The sequence below is a fragment of the Protopterus annectens genome, chromosome 3.part1, assembly GCF_019279795.1.
Source record: "Protopterus annectens isolate FY-2018-M chromosome 3.part1, PAN1.0, whole genome shotgun sequence".
NCBI classification, from domain to species: Eukaryota; Metazoa; Chordata; order Ceratodontiformes; family Protopteridae; genus Protopterus; species Protopterus annectens.
The window spans coordinates 40267574-40290996 of NC_056732.1; the positions used below are offsets into that span (position 1 = coordinate 40267574).

General features: G+C 41.1%; 1 protein-coding gene across 2 annotated transcripts in view; it reads right to left on the minus strand.

Annotated features, from left to right (window-relative positions):
• Positions 1 to 23423, minus strand: part of LOC122797979 (acetyl-coenzyme A synthetase, cytoplasmic-like) — a 1448208-nt gene that overhangs the window by 665562 nt on the left and 759223 nt on the right. The window lies entirely within an intron of this gene.

Consider the following 23423-nt stretch of genomic DNA (forward strand, 5'->3'; position numbering starts at 1 on the left):
TAGTAGAACAGTAATCCGACAGACCTGAATAAAATGAGCCAAACATTAGCTGACAGCTAATGCCGTAGTGGTGTCTGGGACAACCCTGCACTGGCCCTGTAATCAAACAGCCTCAATCCTCACCACTAGCACCAGTGAGGGATGTGCACCTTGGGAAGATGACAAGTAAACACACAGTAAAGTACAACTTCCCTTAAGAACCCACAGAGACCACAGTCAGTCTGGGGCTGGTTTCTCCCTCTATCTCCAAATCCCTAATAAGACTCCCCACTGGCACAACTATAGGGTTAAGATCTCAGCTGAGCAGTCAAGTCAAAACCTCCAGCACCCTCTCTGTCCAACCAGTGCTTCATGTCCCTGCCCAAGAAGCTGACACACACACTTTGAGATCTGATTTATATACAAACACACACACACACTCCTGGGAAAAGCTGGCACAGGTTTACTAGCTATGCCCCCTTCTGCCCAGACTAAAAGATAGTTATCACTGCCACCAACCAGCAATTTATCAGCTACTATAAGGCCCTTCCCAAAGGGTGACCAATCTTACTGTGTAATGTTTCTATTATCCAAATGGTAAGTGTGACCAAGGCCAACACTATTTAGGAGTGGTCTATACAGTGTCACCAAATACATACAAGTACTCTAAGAGCTTAAATATCTCTAAACAAACCAGCCACCACAATTAAAAGGTTTAAAGATATGTAATAATATATAATAAAGGAACAAGACAATATTCAATAATTCAGCACAGTGACTACAGAGTTCAGAATCACAGGAAATATTTTAAAACATCATCGCAGGACAGTCTCAAAAAAATACAGAATACATCTAAACTAATCTTACTATATTCCTATCTCTCTCTAAAAGAGATTACTGCACCCTGGTTACTTACTATTAGCAAGGCAAGTGCTGATGAGAGGATGTTTCCAAGTCCAAAGACAAATACAAAATGCATACTCTCTGAGAGAGTTCCCAAATCAATATTAAAACATTACTGCTGGGTCAACTGGGTGACATCACTGTTTGTCACCTGCCTTCAGTTCCCAGGCTAATAGATATCAACAGAATTTAACATTTCTCTGTGAAAAATACTTATCTATCAGAGGTGCAGCTACTAGGAAGTCACAAAGCAATAAAAATGCCTTACATTCAAAACTTAGTAATTATTTCTGCTTCAAGACAATAGAAAGAAACCTCTAGCTGTAGACATCCTGTCTCCTTCAGTGAAACTGAGAAATGAACACAATTGTAAAACAATTCACTTATTTTTTTAGTGTTTGTAAGTTAACTCTTGTTTTCCTCCAGCAGGGTATACTGTAGTTACATTCTTGAACCTCAGTACCAAACATACAGTTCAACACACACTTCTGCACCAGTAGTTCAATATACACATAACATATAGTTCTCTTACATTTGTAAGAGGATCATATTAATATTCACAAATGACATATGATTATTTACAAAATTTCAGATAGCTGGGCCGGTAGCCTCACAATCCCCCCCCCCAAAAAAACTCAAGCTAGTTTTTCAAGAAACGTTGCTTGAGAGGGCTGAGCCTATCTGGGAATCCTGACAGCCCATCTGCGATGGCATTGCTAACCCCACTGCAGTGCTTCACTGTCATATCATATGCTTGCAACCCTAGGCTCCACCTTAGTAACTTCCTATTTTGCTGGCTGGCTCGATGTAGCCATGTTAAGGGATTGTGGTCTGTAACTTTAAGGGATTATGGTCTGTAACTAACAGTGACTTTCCTTCCATACAGATAAGGTTGAAGTTCCTGCTGCCCACACTATGGCTAGGTATTCCTTTTCTACAGCTCCATAGCATTCCTCCCTGGGTTGGAGCCTACAACTAAGATAAACCACTGGGTGCTCTTCTCCCTCTGACGAAACCTGGCTATGTACAGCCCCCACCCCATGGTTTGAAGCAGCCAACTGCATAACAAATTATTTGCTGTAATCTGGACTGGCTAATACAGGAGGTCCTCCTAAAGCTTTTTAAGCTTCTGAAATGCCTCTCATATGCCTTATCTGGCCAGTTTTTTCTTGTCAGGTCTGTGAGGGGGAGCAGCTATCATGCTACAACTGGGGACAAACTTTCCATAGTACTCTGCTGTCCCTAAAAATGCCCTCACCTGCTTTCTGGTAACAGGGGCAGGCCATGCCTGAATAGCTTCCACTCTGGCAGGTTCTGGCCTGATCTTACCACTCCCCACTTTATGTCCAAGGTAGGAGACCTCTGGCATACCCACCTGACATTTGCTGGGCTTAATGGTCAACCCTGCTCTCTGTAGTCTGCCCAGCATCTCCCTGACATGCTGAAGGTGCTCCTCCCAGGAATGGCTGTAGATGGCAATATCATCTAAGTAAGCATGGGCAAAATCTCCTGCTCCTGCTAGGATACAATCTACCAGCCTCTGGAAAGTCGCTGGGGCATTTTTCATCCCAAAGGGTATCTTTGTGAACTCATACAAGCCAAAAGGAGTCACAAAGGCTGACCTCTCTCTAGCAGTGGGAGTCAAGGGCACCTGCCAGTAACCCTTGGTAGGATCAATGGTGGTAAGATACTTAGTCCCACTCAGCTGCTCTAGGGTTTCATCTGTCCTAGGCATGGGGTAAGCATCTGACTTTGTATGACTATTTAATTTCCTGTAATCCACACAGAACCTGGTGCTGCCAACCTTCTTTGGTAACAGCACCACTGAGGAGGCACAGGGACTGCTGGACTCCTGAATTACCCCTAGTTCCTGTATCACCTCCCTCAGAGTCTGTCTGACTCTCTCAGGCACCCTATAAGGGGCCTACTTAATAGGTCTTTGAGGTCCTGTATCCACATGGTGCTGCACCAAGTGGGTGCACCCTGATTTCCCAGTGAACATTCCCCAAACTCCTGTAACACTGCTCGGATTTCTCAAACCTGGGTAGGAGACAGATGCTGGGACATTGCTACCCCTTCCACTGAGGTGTCAGTCCGAGCCTCACTGAGGAGATCAGTCACCAGATCCCCCTCAGACCTCCTGCAATCCACTGCAAATACTCAGCACAAGAGCCTCCCTATCATGGTAAGGGTTCATCATGTTAACATGGTACAATTTGTGCCCCTGCCTCCTGCCTATCAGTTCTACCATGTAGTTAGCTTCACGGATCTTCCTTATGACCTTGTAGGTCCCCCCTAAGCTGCCTGCAGCTTGTTGTGTCTGACAGGAATGAGAACAATTACCTGCTGCCCTACAGCATGCTCTCTAGCTTGAGCATTCCTGTCATACCAGACCTTTTTCCTGCTGTTGGGCTTCTGCCAGCTTCTCCTGGGCCAAGCCCATGAGTTTCCTGAGACTTGTCCTCAGGTTTAGGACATATGCCACAACAGACACCTTTGGGATTCACACTCATCCTCCCACTCATCTCGAATCAAATCTAGAGGTCACCTCATCCTATGCCCATATGGCAACTAAAAGGGTGAAAATCCTGTGGATTCCTGGGGAACCTCTCTGTAAGTAAACAACAGATGGGGCAAATATTTGTCCCACTCTCTCTTAAACTGGTCTGCAAATGCCTGTAGCATCATCTTGAGTACAGAGTTTAACCTCTCAATCAGTCTGGGGATGGTAGGAGGTGGTCTTTTAGTGCTTCACCCCACAGTACTTCCACAGATAAGCCGGCAGTTCTGACATGAAATTGGCACCTCTGTCAGTCAGTATTTATTTTGGGAAACCTACCCTGCTGAAAATCTCTAACAAAGCATTTGCCACTTTTTCTTCCTCAATGGAGGACAGAATCACTGCCTCAGGGTATTTGGTAGTATAATCTACTACCACTGGGACATACTTTTTCCTTAGGGAACTTAGAGGACCCACAATATCCATAGCTACCCTCTAAAATGGCTCTTCAGTCAAAAGCAAAGACATCAAGGGAGCTTTCACCTTTTCGTCTGTCTTTACTACCTATTGGCACTGCTCGCATTTCCTGCAGTACCCTGTTACATCTCTGGAAATCCCAGGCCAATAAAAGTTCTGAATAATACGTCTCTTTGTACGTTTTATGCCCATATGACCTGCAAAGGGAATATCATGGACCATGGCTAGAAGTGCCAAATGATAGGCTCTGGGCACTACCAACTGCTTTATTTTCTCACCCACTAGCCCTCCCTCAGGTGTCCACTCTCTATACAGTATCCCTTTGTCTCAGTATACAGATTCCCTCTTCCCTTGAGAATCAGGTGCCTTACTAGCTATCCCCCTCAGGCCTTGTAATGTAGGGTCTGAGAGCTGAGCCTGTCTCATCTCTCTTGGTAACCCTTCCCAGCTCCACTTCCACAGGACGTCGGGTATCCTCTGACAGAGGTGCCTCACTGTCAGCCTGGGTACTACTACTCACCTCTGACCTTGCAGTCACTCTGTCCAAGGGAACATCAGTACCCACAATTAGTTGTGGCTCACCTTCAGTCTCACTGCTACAGGGTAGCTCCCTCTATGAAGTAGCCACCTCACCAGTCCTGATTGCAAGCATGCGGTCTGTCTGGGTCTCCCCCAGGCTACCAGACCCACATGCTTGTCTCCATGCCTGACTGTAACTGCATGCACACATGGTACTGCATTATCAAAATCTTTCCCTATCAGGACATCTACAGGGATAATCTCAAAAGACACCTACTTGCTGACTTCCTTTTCCACCCTACTAGTCAAGGTGAACCCTAGCCAAAGGTATTTGGAATGGGGTCCCTTCTAAAGCTCTGACTGGAGTAGACTGCCCAAGCAAGTAGTACTCCTCTGCAACCACTGCAGACTTCACAATGGTTAAGTCAGAGGCTGTCTCTCTCTTAGCCATGGTCTCTTTCCCATTAACTAAGATAGGATATAACCTCTTATGGTAGTTTGATACCCTTGTTATCTCAAGATAACGTACTGTTGGCATTTTGTCATTCCCATTTACTGGCTCTCCCACCTTTTGTTCTCTACTTTGCCTCCATGGAAATCTATATGCTACATGGCCCCACTGTTGCATTTAAAACATTTAGCCCTTGGTCCTGGATGTCTACCTGGACTAGTGGCTTCCACTGCTACTGGTGGACTCTCTTGGGGCAGTCTGGGCTGCCCACTATGGGTTCCCTTAGACCCATGAGCAGCAGTGGGTGTCCCTTTCCTGTGCAGTGATGCCCTGTTTGCTAGGTATAGCTCTCCCTTCTTCCACAACACATCTCTGCATTGTCTATCAGCTAACCAGATTCTCATGTCCTCAGGCTAAGTGCTAAGGGTTTGTTCCCTCACCAAAAGGTCTGCCAGCCCTTCAAAAGTGGTGACCTGACAACCACTCACCCATCCATGAAAATAAGTGCTTAGTTCAGCAACATATTCACACACACTTCCATCTGCCTTGCATATATGCTCACAAAACTTTTTCCTATAAGCTTGAGGTGTTAACTTAAAAAATTCTAGTAAACAGTTCTTTACAACATTATAATTTAAACAGTCAATATCAGAGAGTTTGGAAAGAACAGTTACAGCTTTACCATGGAGTAAGGGGGGTCAGGAACCGTACCCAGACCCCTTGGTCAACATTATACCATTTACATACCCTCTCACACATATGAATGAAACTATCAAAACTATCCTCCTCTGTAAATTGTGGAAGAAATGCAGTGACCGTTGTTGGTTTTGGGGTTCGGTTACTCGCTTCCCCATTACCTCCATGACTCTGGCGAAGAGTCAGCATCTCCTTTTCATGTTGCCTCTGCCGCTCGTTCTCCTCAGCTTCCAGGAGTCTCAGTCTCTCTGCTGCTTCTATTTCCAAAAGCTTGGCCTCCAACTCAAGTCTCTAACTCCAGACGGATTTTTAAGTCCTCTGTGGAAAGGTTGAACTGTCCGTTTTCTGAGAGTTGTACATCTCCACAGACAATCTGATTGCCCTCCTGGTTGCTATTCTCTGATGCATCTGTGACTAAAGCTGCAATCATGTCTGCTTTAGTCAGGCTGGCATGCACCAGTCCTTTAGCTAGGCTCATCTCAGCCAACTGGCCACTTGTCAGCTTGTTATACTCCTCTGCTGACATGCTTGCCTGTTCTCCCTGACTAACTAAGCTAACAAAAAAAAAACAATTGTGATATGAATCTGAATGTTCACTGCATGGCTGATTGAGAGTGCAAACACCTTCAGTGACCATTGTACACAGGCTACAGGAATTCAATAACCACATCAGTACAAGCCAATTAATATGTGATGTGGCTATTCCACCAATGCCACCAATTAATATGTGACGCCCCTACACTGGCCCAGTAATCAAGGAGCCTCAATCCTCACCACTAGCACCAGTGAGGGATGTGCACATTGGGAGGATGACAACTACACACACAGTAAAGTACAATTTCCCTTAAGAGCACACAGAGATCACAGTCAGTCTGGGGCTGGCTTCTCCTTCTCTCTCCATATCCCCAATAAGACTCCCCACTGGCACAGCTATAGGGTTAAGATCTCAGCTGAGCAGTCAAGCCAAAACCTCCAGCACCCTCTCTGTCCAACCAGTGCTTTGTGTCCCTGCCCAAGTAGCTGACACACACACTTTAAGATATGACTTGTATACAAACACATGCACACTCCTGGGAAAAACTGGCACAGGTTTACTAGATATGCCCCCTTCTGCCCATACTAAAAGGCAGTTAGCACTGCCACCAACCAGCTCTTTATCAGATACTATAAGGCCCTTCCCAAATGGTGACCAATCTTACTGTGTAATGTTACTATTATCCAAAAGGTAAGTGTGACCAAGGCCAAGGCTATTTAGGAGTGGCCTATACAGTGTCATCAAATACATATGCAAGTATGTTATGAGCTTAAATATCTCTAAACAAACCATCCATAATAAAAAAGGTTTAAATATATTTAATAAAAAATAATAAAAGAACAAGACAATATTCAATAACAGCACAGTAACTACAGAGTTCAGAATCACAGGAAATATTTTAAAACAGCATTGCAGGACAGTCTCAAATAAATACAGAAAAAAATCTAAACTAATCTTACTATATTCCTATCTATCTCTAACAGAGATTACTGTACCCCGGTTACTTACTATTAGCAAGGCAAGTGCTGATAAGAGGATGTTTCCGGGTCCAAAGACAAATACAAAATGCATAGTCTCTGAGAGAGTTTCCAAATCAATATCAAAACATTACTGCTGGGTCAGCTGGATGACATGACTGTTTGTACCTGTCTTCAGTTCCCAGGCTAACGGATATCAACAGAATTTAACATTTCTCTGTGAAAAATGATTATCTCTCAGGTGTGCAGCTACTAGGAAGTCACAATAAAAACACCTTACATTCCAAACCTAGTAATTATTTCTGTTTCAAGACAATAGGAAGACACCTGTAGCTGTAGACATCCTGTCTCCTTCAGTGAAACTGAGAAATAAACACAATTATAAAACAATTACCGTATTTTTCTTAAAGTTTGCAAGTTAACTCTGTTCTTTTCCAGTAGGGTACAATGTAGTTAAATTCTTGAAGCTCAGTACAGAACATACAGTTCAACACACACTTCTGCACCAGTAGTTTAATATACACAACATATAGTTCTCTTACATTTGTAAGACAAGTCTATGGATCATATTAATATTCACAAATGACATATCATGATTTACAAAATTCCAGATAACTGCGCTGGCAGCCTCACAGTGTCATTTTAAGGAGCTCTGCGTAGGACCTTGATATTTGGCTTCCCTCACAGTGAGACTGACGGGGGGATAACTGGGCCAAGAAGGATTACACATCTGGTCAGGGGGAAAAGAAATACTGTGCAAACAGCAGCAGTCATAAAAGCTGTTAAAGGTACCACTTTCAAAGCCAAAAATCTCAAGTGATACTCAAGGTCTGGGACCAAAATGATGGCACAAAATAAATGATAACACAAGGCCTTTTTCACTTAGAATTAGACAACTGCAGCAATATCTACAAACCACCAGAATACTTATCAACAGTATCATAACATACCTGTTATAAATGGTGTTCCCAGAAAAATTACATATAACAATACTCAGAAAAACAATATGGGGCTTGTACCTGTCTAATCCATAATCTACAAGCTGATAGTGAGACAAAATTAATAAAACTATAAAAGCCTAAAACAGTACCAGAAGAGCTGTGAGATGAATTTTTCTGATCTATTAACTATGAAACAGTTCAGGATGGCATAAATGCACTAAATACACACAAACACTAGGATGATTACGCCGTTAGCATTTATTCTAGATTGAAGAATTTAGGCCTTGTCACATGATGCAGGCCTCAAGTTAATAACTACCTTTAAAGTTATAGCACATCATCTCATACCTCGTAACTGACATCCACCCATTTATTAGGATAAAGGGATGAAGGAAGAACATGAGAGGATGGAGTTAATAGCCAAAGCAGCAGGTTGGCTAGAAAGGGAGAAAAGACAGCAACCAGTACAGAAACCATAACGGGGAGAGTAGACCATGATGGCAACAAGCTGCTGGTAAAAGGAGCAATTTGTACACAGAGGGAAAAGGCTAGCATGCAGCAGACCAAACGTAATGGAGCAGCAGGCAATGACATTAAAAAAGTACAGGCTTACCTCTAAACTGTCCAAAATGTACAGAATGTCACTCATTTTGCCTCGTATTTTGGTCCTATCTCTTGTAAAGTTTTTTGATTCCCTGGTACATTATTGAGGGTTACGGACCATCAGTAATACAAAACCTACGAGTTTCGTACTTCTTGTTCAGAAGATGCATTTTGATACAAAGCCGAACGGTTCTCTAACATTTTAAGTGAATTATGGTGATATTTACAACTGTCCCTGATATGGACCTTTGATGCTCTCATTTTTGGCTTTGTCCAGAATTGTTGAACAACGACGCTGACAGGTATGAGTACAGGTGTAAATCTTTTACAAACTAGGTATAAACTGTCTTTTATCCTTTTCTTTTTTGGCCAGTATCGTATCTACAAGTTAAACATTTCTCACAATAAAAAGGAGGAGTATTTGATCAGTGCGCCCTTATCAAACTGAACAATTGTGCCAAATGTAATAAAGTACAGTCAAAGAAAGTAACAAAGCCGACATGCTCTTTTCATTCGGGATCACTAGGTATTTCCTGTATCTGCACGAGTCTGACAGCAGACATTTTTTCTACCGCTCTGTGACTTAGAAGGCTGAGGTGGTCACTAACAACAAATGCAGAGATGTCTTATCTGCAGAGTTTCTAGTCAAACATTCACATTCCTTGCCTTGAGACAAGCAAGTTGCTGTCAATTTTTAATTGTTACCTTTTCACCACGATGCCTGACAAAGGTGGTGAAGGTACTGTTTACGTCCTTGTAAAGAACCGCTTTCCTTTAGTGATAAGTATCTAAAATAATAACAACCAAATCCTATCTCTCACACAACATAGATTCAGGCCAGGTCACAGCACTACAACTGCCCTCATATACTTTATGGAAACAATTAATGGGGCCAGATAAACTGGTAAAATTGCCTCCTCTCTATTCCTAGACCTCTCAAAAGCACTTGACACTGTCACCACCCTTTACTTCTAACCTAAGACTTGTCTTTCCCCATCCTCTCTTAACTGGTTCTTAAGTTACTTGGACGACAGGCAACAGGCCATTAAATGGCAACATTCCTTCTCTCCATACCTTAACACCTCTACTGGAGGGTTCCCCAAGGCTCCATACTAGGGCCCCTCCTATTCAGCATTTTCAGTAATATTTTTTATTTCTCACTATGCCAAGCATCACTCTTTCAATACGCAGATGACTCGATGCCAATTCCATTTCTGATCTATAACAAATAACTCAATTGGCTTTTACCTCCATTGAGACCTGGATGTATAAGCAAAACCAAGTTCATGTATTCACTCTTAGGAAGACAACCCGCTTAAATAAAGCCCTATTTACCTTTCTCTCTCAAAGTAATACTGCAATCGAGGTTGTTTTCTACACAAAAATATTAGGGGTAATAATTGACAAACATATGATACTTGACCTACACATTCACCATGGTATCAGTAAAACTCACCAAAAGCTAATAATTCTCTATAGGCATAAACACTTCCTCAGCACCTCCACAAAACAAGTCTTGGCTTCCACTTACCTATTACCCTCTCTCTTGTCTGGTGCTCCACTACTTATTAATCTGCAATCCTCCCTAAAAGTTAAATCTGAGACTTGCTATCACGAAATCACCAAATTGCTACTAACGCTAAACACTATTCCCATCACTGTACTACTCTTCACTCTCTGAACTGGCTTGAACTACCTCAATACCTCTCCTACCTTAAACTAACAACTGCACACCAAATAATCTTTAAACCATTAGACCGCTCTGCTGTTAGCCAGACTTTCAGTTTCTCCCATCCAAGTAGACCACTCAGATCTGAGAATCAGCACCTGTTAGTAGTAAACAACCAAACCTGCCAGCTGGTCAGCTTCTATTTTCTTGTTCAGTTGCCAAAACTTGGAATGCCCTACCACTAACTATCAGGACTATTCAAAATCTGGCCACTTTCCAAACCTGTATAAGAGACTTCTTATCTTCCATTTGGAATTGCACCTGTACCTTCTCTCCTTCTCCTCTCATAACCTAACGGCCTTTACTGATTGCTCACATTCTTTAAGCATTTACTCTATATTAATAACAGTTGAAAACCTTACTGTTCCTGCAGTCAGAAACAGCTATATATTTGTTTAACTTTGATGTTTTGCTTTTATCAATTGATTATATCTATAATGTTTCCAGTTGTTCCATACATTACTTTACAGTATATTCTACTGAGTTGTACTCACTGCATTATATTCTTACCATGTATATGCTATGTGTACCTGATATTCATGGAGTTTTTCTCCCCAGGCCTCCAATAAAAATGGGCTCTTTACAGCCCAGTGGACTATCCTGGTAAACAAATGCAAATAAATAAAATAAAATAAAGTAAGAAAGGCATAAATAACAACAACAAATAATAATAATTAATATAATGATAATAATAATGACACCATGTTGATGGAGGCATGCAGGTGGAAGGAGGGCAGTGGAATCAGAAAATATTTTTGCTTTAAGAAATATATCCTGTAATTTACCAATAAACATAACTCTATTCTCAGAATTATTGTATTTGAAGACTTCATCAAAACTGCCTTTGGATACAAATGGCCGTCAGTTAGAAAATTAAGTAAAGGGAAAGCAAGCAAAGGTTAGATTATTAGTTACAACTAATAAAAGCTGATTTGATAAAGCAGTAGTCATACAAAGTTAATTACTACAATGGCTGGAAAAAGGCATGGTGTGTACATACTTCATGCTACCATCTTATAGGTTCATAGGTGTGTACTAGGCTAATGGCCCTAAAGCCTTTATGAGCCTAGCCCATAGGATTACCCTGGCATCGTGCTACCCAACCTTAGTTCCTAGTGCCTTTGTCGAGTAGAGCCACCGGAGTGATCCCCGGGGTGAATTTTCAATTTCACATCCACTCATCAAGATCTCTCTTGAAGAGGGCCAGTGAGGTGCTCTGTTTAACTGTATGGGAAGTTTATTCCATAGCATGGGCAGTCTCTGAATTATGAACCTGTACCTCCAGCATGTTCTGTTGATTGTGGTAATGAGGTTGAGGTCTCTGGAGCATGTGGTGTGGAGGGATTGGGATTTCTTTAGATGTAGCATTTCTAACAGAGCTGGGTCAGACATGGCTTTATAAGTCAAGCAGAGATCGCCTCTAAGTAGGCGATATGAGACAGAGAATAGTTGGAACTTTTTGAGTCTGTCCATATAGGACAAGTGTTTAAGGCTAAGATCCTCTTTATGAGGTACTTTTGCAGCCTCTCGAGTTGTTGCAGGTATCTAGTGAGGTACATGCCAAATGGGACATTGTACTTGATGATTGGCCTAATGAGGGAAGAGTACAGGTAGACAATGACCTCCTTCTTCCTGGATGCAAAACCCTTAGTAATAAGATGTGCCACATAGAAGAACTTTCTGACCACAGTGACAATGTGGTGGTCAAAAGAGAGGTTGCTGTCAAACTGTATTCCCAGACGTCTTATAACGCCTTCTGTGTTCAGTGGACTACTATCGATGTGGTAATTCATGGGAACCAGGTTTTTCCCAAAGGGGATGACAAAACATTTTTTGGCATTGAGCTTAAGGCCATGGTTCTGACATCAGTTGTTGGTCTCAATGAGGCCTTTCTGTAGGATGTCAACATCACTTGGGGAGTTAATAATAGCTCCCAACTTGCAATCGTCTGTGAAGTTTGTCAGCCAGAGTCCCTTTGTGTTGGCCTGGAATTCAGAGATGTAGATACCAAACAGGAGAGGACCCAGGACTGAACCCTGTGGGACTTCACTCATGGCAGGTCGGCAGTCTGACTTGGAGTCAGCTACTTTCACACTGTGGGTTCTATCTGTGAGCCAATTTGCAACCCACCTAGTGATACAGGGGTTGATGCCTAGCTTAGTGAAGTTTTTCTGTGATTCCTGAGTGGGGAATGGTATCAAACGCCTTGGCTAGATCAAGGTAGGCTGTATGAACCATCTTGCCTTCATCCACAGCTCTGGTGACTGACTCAAAGAAGTTGACCAGGTTGAGCAGGCATGATCTGCCCTTCCCAAAACCAAACTGTGTGGGATCCAGAGTTTGGAGATTTCCTATATCCTTGTTTATTAGGTCCATAGCTTTGCATATCAGACTCGTCAGGCTAACGGGGAGATAGTTCCCAGGGTCTGTAGTTGCTCCTCCTTTCTGGAGAGGGATGTCTGTAGCAGTGCGCCATTCGGTAAGGACAAAGCCTGAGGTGAGGCTGTGATTAAACAGGGCACACAGGTGAGGTGCCAGTTCACTCTGTGGTTCATGTAGAACACAGCTAGGGATATTGTCAGGTCCCATAGAAGCTGTATTCTTGGCCTTGGACAGTGCTGTTTTAACCTGTGCAGCAGTAATACTGGGTGCCTGGTAATCTAATGGTATTGTGATTTGTCCTTTGGTGGGGGAGAGAGGAGTAAAGGTGGCACTGAATCTGTCGGCCAGTATATTGGCAATATCTGTTGGCCTGGTATATGAGGTACCATTGTGCAGTAGCAGAGAGCAAATCTGGGTCTTGCTGTGGAGATTCTTTACATAACTACAGAAGGCCTTGTGTTTGTCTTTACTATCTGCTGCAAATCTGTTTTCATAGCTAGCTTTAGAGGATTTGATGTGGGATCTCAGCTTTTTGTTGAGGCTGATAAGGGAGTTTTTTCAGTCTTGTGACTTTACCTTATTCCGCATCAATTTCCTCCTTCTGTTGTAGAGTTTGTTTATGGCAGGGGACCACCAGATTGGCTTCCTTTTTTTGGAGGAGAGCGCCTTGGTTCTATTGGGTATGTTGAGATCCACACATTTATGTACGTGTTTGTACAGTGCATTGGTGTATGATTCAGTGGGCCTGCAACTATTCTCCATTTGCATGGGTGTCGTGAAGTTAGCCACCTCTGTTTTTAGGAACCCAAAGTTAACTTTGGAGAAGTTTTTCATATTGGTTACCTTTACGGAGGGGTGGGGGTGGGAGAGATGTGGATTTCCAAGGTGATTAGTTTGTGGTTGGATCTAACCAGGGAGGAGATGACTATTGGTGTAGAGCAATGGTCGCCCATGTTAGTAATGACCAGGTCAAATATGTTGCTACCTCTAGTGCGGGTAAGAACGAGCTGGTCCAGGGCATTGGAATTAATGAATTCCAGGAAACGTTGGGCAATTATATAGGTACATGAGTAGTTTTCCCGTTTAATGGAGGGGTAGTTGAAGTTGACCAATGTGAGAGTGTTAGGTTGGACCCTAATATTCTCCAGGGTGCTTAGGAATGTGGAGTGTGAGTCTTGGGACATGACTGGGTACCTATAGCAGGCAATGACCTGAATCACTGTCTTACCCAATGTTAGCTGCACTTGAAGTATCTCTGATGCATTATGCTGGGCTACCAGTCTGGAGGTGTATGCATCCTTTATGAATATGAAGACACCACCGCCTTTGGAGCTTCGGTCCAAGTTCTGGGGTCAAAAGGTGTGGAATGAGCTATAGCTTGGTAGTGCAGCGGTGCTTTCTGCTGCCTTGAACCAGGTTTCTGTTACAGCACAAATGTCGATGTTCTCCATTTTAAGGAGTGCTTTGAGCGAGTATATTTTGAGATTTAGACTTCTAGTGTTGAGCAGCACGACCCTCAGATTGCATTTGCTTGTAGCTGTTACAGTGGTAATTTCATCTTTGGAACACCACCTAAAAAAGGCACTGTAGGGGTGGCAAGAACCTTGGCCAGTATCCGGAAGCCCAGGGGTGACAGATGCAGGCCATCTTTGGCAACGCATCGAGGTCTGTCAATCATGTCATCCTAGGCAGATACTGGATCCCCTTAGAATGACACCAGAAACTTAGCCAATTGTTGAAATCAATCATTTTCTGCTTGTACTGTGGTATCATTCTGGGTGATGGTAGGAGGCTGCTCAGGGCTAGGGTCATACCCACCTGGACTACATAATCTGAGAGCTCCTCCATGTCTCTTTTCATGTAGTCCAGGGAGGTACGTCTCAGGTCATTCACACCCACATGTACAATGACGGAGTCATATTTGTAATTGTTGTTGAGGGACCTTGAGTGCGTGTGTTATGTGGTGGATCCTGGCATCTGACTGTTACTTTCTCCTTATTCAACCTAGTGAGTGGGACATCAGTGTGCCTCATTATCGAGTCACTTATGACTAGTGTGTTGGGCATGCTGTTTTGTCTTAGGGGCTTTGATTGAGTGGCACACTGTTTAGGAGAGATATGTCTCATGATTAGTGAGGTGTTGTGGTGGTACAGTGCATTTCTGCCCTGGAGGTCTCTGCTGTTTGGGTAGATTTTTACTGAGAGCCTCCATGAAGGTGGGTGTGTAGTTTGCGTTTTTATGTGAAGGCAGTGCTGGTATGTTTTCTGGAGGGCTATGTGTTCCATGTGGTGTGGTGCCAGTGTTGACCTTCTCCTCTTGGCCAGCTATTCTGGTCTTGGCTGGAGAGTGCGTGGCTTCCAATTTGGATATATAAGTGCATGTCTCGCAAGTCTTAGTGTTGGGAGTTAAGAGGACAGGGTTGTCAATGTACATGAGGCAGTTGCTACATTGCCTCAGGATGCCTAGGTGCACCAGGTTAATAGGAGAAAGCACAGGGAACTGACCTTTAGACATGCCTGGAGGGGTTGGCATTAATAATAAGTACTGGAGCTGTTTCCATGTAGAACGTTTAGTGCTGGTAGCACTTTTGTGTGTTACAATGATTGCTATAAGTTGTCTGGTAAAGTGCTAGACTAATAAGCTCTAAGGGAAAAATTGAAGCGCAGACTATTTGGCACCGCTCAGAAGCTTACATACAGTCCTGGATACAGCAAATCTGTATCTGGACTAGACTAGCTACATGAAAGGCGGGAAACACATGCAAATGTGGGCCTTTAAACCAGAAAGTTGAAAGAGATGTAAAAACCTGCCCAAACAGCAAATAAACTGCAATTTATGAGCCAGAAACCATTCCTTTTGTGGTAGACAGGCTACCTAGTGCTTACCACTCCCACTGATAAGCTAGAAGGGTTCCCTCCGACACAGAAAGGCTTAGGGGCTCGGAAGCTTACAAACAGTCCTGGATACAGCAAATCTATATCTGGACTAGACTAGTTACAGGAAAGGCAGGAAACAAATGCGGGCTTTTAAACCAGAAAGTTGAAAGAGATGGAAAAAAAACTGCCCAAACAGCCAATAAACTACAATTTCTGGGACACAAACCACTCCTCTTGTGGTAGAAAAGGCTACCTAGTGCTTACCACTCCCACTGATAAGCTAGAAGGCTTCCCTCCAACATAGAAAGGTTTGGGGAGCTCAGAAGCTTACAAACAGTCCTGGATACAGCAAATCTGTATCTGGACTAGACTAGTTACAGGAAAGGCAGGAAACACACGCAAACTCTGGCTTTTAAAACCGAAAGTTGAAAGAGATGGAAAAACTGCCCAAACGGCCAATAAACTACAATTTCTGGGTCAGAAACCACTCCTCTTGTAGTAGGTAGGCTACCTAGTGCTTACCACTTCTACTGATAAGCTAGAAGGCTTCCCTCCAACACAGAAAGGCTTGGGGGCTCAGAAGCTTGCAAACAGTCCTGGATACAGCAAACCTATATCTGGACTAAACTAGTTACAGGAAAGGCGGGAAACAAGCACAAATGTAGGCTTTTAAACCAGAAAGTTGAAAGAGATAGAAAAAAACTGCCCAAACGGCCAATAAACTACAATTTCTGGGCCAGAAACCACTCCTCTTCTGGTAGATAGGTTACCTAGTGCTTACCACTCCCACTGATACACTAGAAGGCTTCCCTGTATGAAGTCAAACTATTGACACAGAAGAAACAATCAACCAATACATTCCAAGACAGGTTGTCTGTATGTACAAAGCCGATCAACCCACTACAAAGGAGAGCAAACAGATGTTAAAAGAACTTTTAATGATTGTTTTCACTTTGATAGCCTTCTTCTGAATCTTTTCCATTAACAAAAAATGTTAAATTAAACACAATCAGTGTTAATTGTTCAACCAATGACACAGGACTATTAATTAATAAATACAACAAATTTGTTGTGAGAAAAAAAAATGCGAGTTCCATGATGTGCTTTTCTTAAAAAAACTTCTGTTTACCATATTACCAATACAGATTTTTTCTAAAACACAAAGATAAAATATAAAATATAAAATGTATTTATTTACATTTATTTAAATGACACTTTCTATTTTAACACCACCTTGTAATTTACACTATTATTTAAACCTGCCAATGTGTATGCATTCAGCAACATTGCCACTTAAGTTCCCCGTCTTCTGGTTCTCCCTCTTTGTCACCATTGAAATCACTAGATACATAATCTATAACATACATAATCTATAACATTAAATAAAAATGTTTTAAAATGATTACTTTCTAGAGAATGTTTTGCTATGGCATTGTCCATATTTTTAGTCTTAACTGCATAATGGTGTTCATACATGTGTTTTTTTCCTGAATGTAGTAAACTCTTTAGTGACAATAACTCACTGTTAGAAGAACCAGTAGTATAACAAGAAATTCAAGGAAAATCAAACTAAACATTAAAGGCCCTTAAAAGGAAGTCATGCATAGCTTGTTTGGCTATGCCGCTGAGGTTAGGCCAAACACCTGATCTTCCAGTGAGCTCAGAAAGGAAAATGAACCCAAATGAATAATAAATAGAGACACACCAAAATGACTAGTCAGATGCAACAATGTCAGACACAGAAGCAAACACAGATAGTTGAGCTTTCAGGTACATACATCTCCAAACAATGACTCAAAAGCATCACAGATGTAAAATACTATTAACAAGTAAGGATTCTTTTAGTACAAAAACAACCAAACAGCTAAATTGTAAAGTATCGGTTATTGAAACCAGGTAAAATGTTAATCTAGACCAACACATTAGATTCCAGGCATTACCAAGATTTTTCTTTAAAGTGCATTGCTGCAACCAAAATACAAGTATTTTACTAGTGTTTCAATCAAAACTGGTTTCTGAAGGAAAAAAAGGTGACTACTCAATTTCCTATACAAGTAGCACTGTTGACCTGCAAAGTTTCACAGTAAAAAAATAGAAGCTTTACGAAAAACAGAAGAGGAAATACTGTAGAACTTGATTGACAAACAGCACTTTTCAGTCAATAAACAACTAAATTATTATTTTTAATATTAATGTATTAAAACATACAGAAAATGTATTTCGATGAGCCACGCATAAGTCACAAGCTGATACAGCAAAGGATGTTGGAAAAGGTGGGGTGTCAACCATGGACATCAATAAGAATTGCTGCTTTACAGCATGTGGTCACCCAACTTGATTCTTGTCAAGGGTGCCTGGTGGCCTAATTTCTTTCCACATTCTAAAGACATTATACAGGCAAACTAGTGGTGCTCTAATTTAACTATATATACGAGTGTGTGTGCGGTGCCATAGTGTGTGTTTCTGTATGTGTGTGTGTGTGTGTGTGTGTGTGTGTGTGTGTGTGTGTGTGTGTGTGTGTGTGTGAGAAGTGAGAGTGTGTGTGTGTGTGAGTGAGTGTGTGTGTGTGTGTGTGTGTGTGTGTGTGTGTGTGTGTGTGTGTGTGTGTGTGTGTGTGTGTGTGTGTGTGTGTGTGTGTGTGTGTGTGTGTGTGTGAGAGTGAGTGTGTGTGTCTTGCACTAAGGGTTGTCCCTCCATTCACTCATTCGGGAACAGTTTCTGTCATTTTGTGTGTGTGTGTGTGTGTGTGTGTGTGTGTGTGTGTGTGTGTGTGTGTGTGTGTGTGTGTATATATACGCACCTTGCACTAAGGGTTGTCCCTCCATTCACTCATTCAGGAACAGTTTCTGTCATTGTGTGTGTGTGTGTGTGTGTGTGTGTGTGTGTGTGTGTGTGTGTATATATATATATATATATATATATATATATATATACACACACACACCTTGCACTAAGGGTTGTCACTCATTCCGGAACAGTTTCTGTCAGTGTGTGTGTGTGTGTGTGTGTGTGTGTGTGTGTGTGTGTGTGTGTGTGTGTGTGTGTGTGTGTGTGTGTGTGTATACACACCTTGCTCTAAGGGTTGTCCCTCCATTCACTCATTCAGGAACAGTTTCTGTCATTGTGTGTGTGTGAGACAGTGAGTGTGTGTGTGTGTGTATATACACACCTTGCACTAAGGGTTGTCCCTACATTCACTCATTCAGGAACAGTTTCTGTCATTTTGTGTGTGTGTGTGTGTGTGTGACAGTGAGTGTGTGTGTGTGTATATATACACACCTTGCACTAAGGGTTGTCCCTCCATTCACTCATTCAGGAACAGTTTCTGTCATTGTGTGTGTGTGAGACAGTGAGTGTGTGTGTATATACACACCTTGCACTAAGGGTTGTCCCTCCATTCACTCATTCAGGAACAGTTTCTGTCATTGTGTGTGTGTGTGTGTGTGTGTGTGTGTGTGTGTGTGTGTGTGTGTGTGTGTGTGTGTGTGTGTATACACACCTTGCACTAAGGAAACTTAAATCAAGAATTTATGAACATTATTATGATATAAAAAAGCAGAAAATGACTAATGCACTTTATCGTCATACTTTAGTTTGTTCACAAGCTTCTTTCAGTTTTTTTGTTTTAGAAGTGGTCCCTAAGGAATTAAGGGGTGGCATGTGGGAAACTAAATTAGAATATAGGGAGTTATTTTGGCAGATAACACTGGATGCTACAAAAAGACCGGGTTTAAATGATATGATTTCTATATCTTCTGTTTTAAAAATGAGAAGTGCTAAATTGTAAACTGCCACTTGATGGCAGTATTACGCACATTTTCATATGACCTAAGGAATGTCTTAATTTAGTCTGTGGACTATTTATTAAACATTGGTTTTGAGTCTTGGTCTGGACCCTTATTTGGATCTCCACTGTGAACTTGGTTTTTGGTGTTGGTACTTTATCGTTCGCATCCATCTCCCTGTTTTTGGTTTTTGTCAGTTATTGGGATGGCGGAGTTCTCATGGACTGAGACCGAGACGGATGTGCGAGGCAGGGACAAAGGAGAGCTTGGGAAGGTGATTGGCCAGTTATCCCAACTGGTGGAACTACCCACCCCCGCATGCCAGTCAATTGTTACACTAGCTTCCGGTTTTCACATTTCATCCGGATCTAATCGCTCACAACGTCCATTCACTAAGGATGTTTCTGCTAAGAACAACCATTCTATTGATGGTAATAACATTCATTTGGATTCTCACGACTTGAGCCTGTTGCGTTCCGATCATGTGGGCCATAGGGACGAGGATAATTTGCGTATTTCAGGCAATTATACGGATGGTAACAGACTTCAACAAGGTGACTTTTCTAATCAAGGACAGTTATTAGATTACAAAGTTTTTATTGACAAAAATTATACTTTAGACATTAACAAATCCTGTTCTGACCACCAGGATTCTGGTACACGGACTTATAGAGAAAGTGTGGACGTTTTGTATTACTATATGGACAAATACAAGCATCTTGGTTGTGATAATACTTTTTTAAAAGAATGTTTGAACAGGAACATAGTTCCGAAGGGTTTGCGAGTTTGCCAATTTCCAAATCGTGTAGAAGATGTGTCTGAATTCCATAGTGAATTGATAAAAATTTTTGATAAATGTGGTTTGGATGTAGTTACGGCCATTATTTCTGAGAATGAGAGAATGAGAAATATTTTGTTGACCAAAATGGAAACTGTTAACACCAGTATAACTCAAGATTTATTGCTCAATGTGGAATCTGAAAGAGTTTTATATTTTAATATTTTTAAACAAATTGATATTGATTGTAGAAATAATATGAAAAGGAAACTGGGCAAATTAGAAAGGGGCATCAGGGAATATAAGGAGGGTAAGGCCTACCCTAAACCCAAGCCTTTTAATTTACATACTAATGAACGCTATGTTATTAGGAATAGCAGGTCCATGGATAATCAACAGAACCAAGATGAGGTTTTTCATGATGTTTCCCAGGAATTTATTAGAGATGACCCTTTAGAATCCCCCCCCCCTTCCACAGAGGTCCGACAGAATACGGCAAAAGAAACCAGTGCATTACAATTATTACAACCACAGAGGGAATCTCAGATTTTAATTTCACAAATTTCTTCTTCTGAAATAGTTCAGGGTGGTTACACTTTTGAATACAATAATTATAAGATTTTTAATTACAGTTCTGAAATTATTGGTTTAGGTCATTTTCAACTTTTTTCTAAAGGCTTTAAATTCATACCTGTTAGGAAAGTAAGCATTCCTAAGGCCATAGTAGACATGAAATTATTTCTTAGGAAGAAAAACTTGGCCTATATGTTATCAGGTTCCAGTTCTATTTCCAGTCCATCTCCCTTTAAGAGAAAAAGTACTTTTAATCCCCCCTTACATCCGCAACTTAAAAATTTGGAAATCATTTTAGAAAGGGAAATTAGAAATACCATCAATACCCATAGGGTAACCTCTAATCTTTCTACGGATGAAAAATTTTTGCTCAAAGAGTTAACTAATAATAGAGTGGTTAGGATTATGCAACCTGATAAAGGGGTGGTATGGTTTTAATGGACTATATACTCTATGAATCTAAAATGAAGGAATTGTTATCTGATAGTCTTAGATATTCTAAAGCTTCCATTAATGAAGTTAATATAGCTAATTCTAAGATCAACATTCTTCTTAATGATTTGTTGTTGAAGGGTTCTGTTGATTTGGATACTTTTAATTTTTTGTTGAACAAAAATCCTAGAACCCCTTCGGTCTTTGGTATACCCAAGGTTCACAAAGACCCACTGGATCCACCTTTAAGACTGACTGTTTCTTCTGAAGGGTCCATGACCACCCCCCTTGCTAAGTATGTGGATGTTAAGTTAAAAACTCTTTCCAATGAAGGAATTACTGTTCTTAAGGATTCCTGGGATTTTTTAAGGCAGGTGAAGCCAAAAATGTTTAATTCCAACATACTTTTTGTAACTTTAGACATTGTAGGCTTACTTGGCTCTACACCGCATGATACAAGTCTCTTGTGGCTTGAAGAATGTATGAGAGACTATGGTAAATTCACTCCAAATGATTTTAGGACCTGTTTACTGCTTATGGAGACTATTCTTAAGAACAATTATATGTTTTTTGAGGGAGAATTTTTTAAAAAGGAAAGAGGAGTGGCAATGGGGGTAAAGTGTGCCCCCACTTATGCAAATATTGTTTTGACCTGGTGGGAAAAGCAATTTGTTACCCATTGTGAGTTTTCTAGTAGTTGGATTTTATACAAACGTTTTCTTGATGATATATGTATATTTTGGAATGATTCCCAAGAAAGATTTTTTGAATTTTTAACATATCTTAAAGGAACTACTGAATTTTTGGACTTTACCTATAGTTTTAACAGTCAGGAATTGATATATTTGGACATTTCTTTGACTAAATTGGACCATTCTTTTTCTTCTAAGGTTTATAGGAAAAAGACTTTTTCCAACTCATACCTTCATTTTAGTAGTGGTCATCCATATTTTCAAAAAAATAACTTATTTAAAGGACAACTAGTAAGAATTAGTCGTATGACCTCACAGGACAATGATTTTGTAGAAGAATGTCAATTTGTCACCAATATGTTCAGAAATAGATGTTATCCAGATAATTTGATTAGTGAGGTCACTAATGTGGTATTAGAAGGTAGAAATGGTCGGTTTGCTCCCATTTTAGGTTGTGATGAGGAACCTGGACCTAATATTTATTCTAAAAATTCTATCACATTAGGTGAAGAAGCTTACATTATGGATTATACTGGTGATTCAGGATACATTAAACAAACAGTTACGAGGGAATGGGACCGTTTTAAACACATTTCAGAATTAAATGAAATAACCCGCCCACCATTAAGATTCATATATAGAAGGGACACCAATTTTAAGAGACTTTTTTGAGTTTGGGGGTGGTTTTGGATTTGGATGTTCTTCTAGAAGGGTGGGGACTTTTAAATTTGGCTGTTGCTCCCAGTGTTCATTTGTTGCTCATTGCACAAGTATTCATTTACCTAGTAGGAACAGGTACATTAAGTGTAATACCTTTTCAAATTGTAATACTAGTGGGGTGGTTTACTTAGGTATTTGTTCCATTTGTGGGTCGTTTTATGTAGGAAAAACTGAGAGGAAACTTAAATCAAGAATTTATGGACATTATTATGATATAAAAAAGCAGAAAATGACTAATGCACTTTATCGTCATACTTTAGTTTGTTCACAAGCTTCTTTCAGTTTTTTTGTTTTAGAAGTGGTCCCTAAGGAATTAAGGGGTGGCATGTGGGAAACTAAATTAGAATATAGGGAGTTATTTTGGCAGATAACATTGGATGCTACAAAAAGACCGGGTTTAAATGATATGATTTCTATATCTTCTGTTTTAAAAATGAGAAGTGCTAAATTGTAAACTGCCACTTGATGGCAGTATTACGCACATTTTCATATGACCTAAGGAATGTCTTAATTTATTCTGTGGACTATTTATTAAACATTGGTCTTGAGTCTTGGTCTGGACCCTTATTTGGATCTCCACTGCGAATTTGGTTTTTAGTGTTGACCTTGCACTAAGGGTTGTCCCTCCATTCACTCATTCAGGAACAGTTTCTGTCATTGTGTGTGTGTGTGTGTGTGTGTGTGTGTGTGTGTGTGTGTGTGTGTGTGTGTGTGTATATATACACACCTTGCACTAAAGGTTGTCCCTCCATTCACTCATTCAGGAACAGTTTCTGTCATTGTTTGTGTGTGTGTGTGTGTATATATATACACACCTTGCACTAAGGGTTGTCCCTCCATTCACTCATTCAGGAACAGTTTCTGTCATTGTGTGT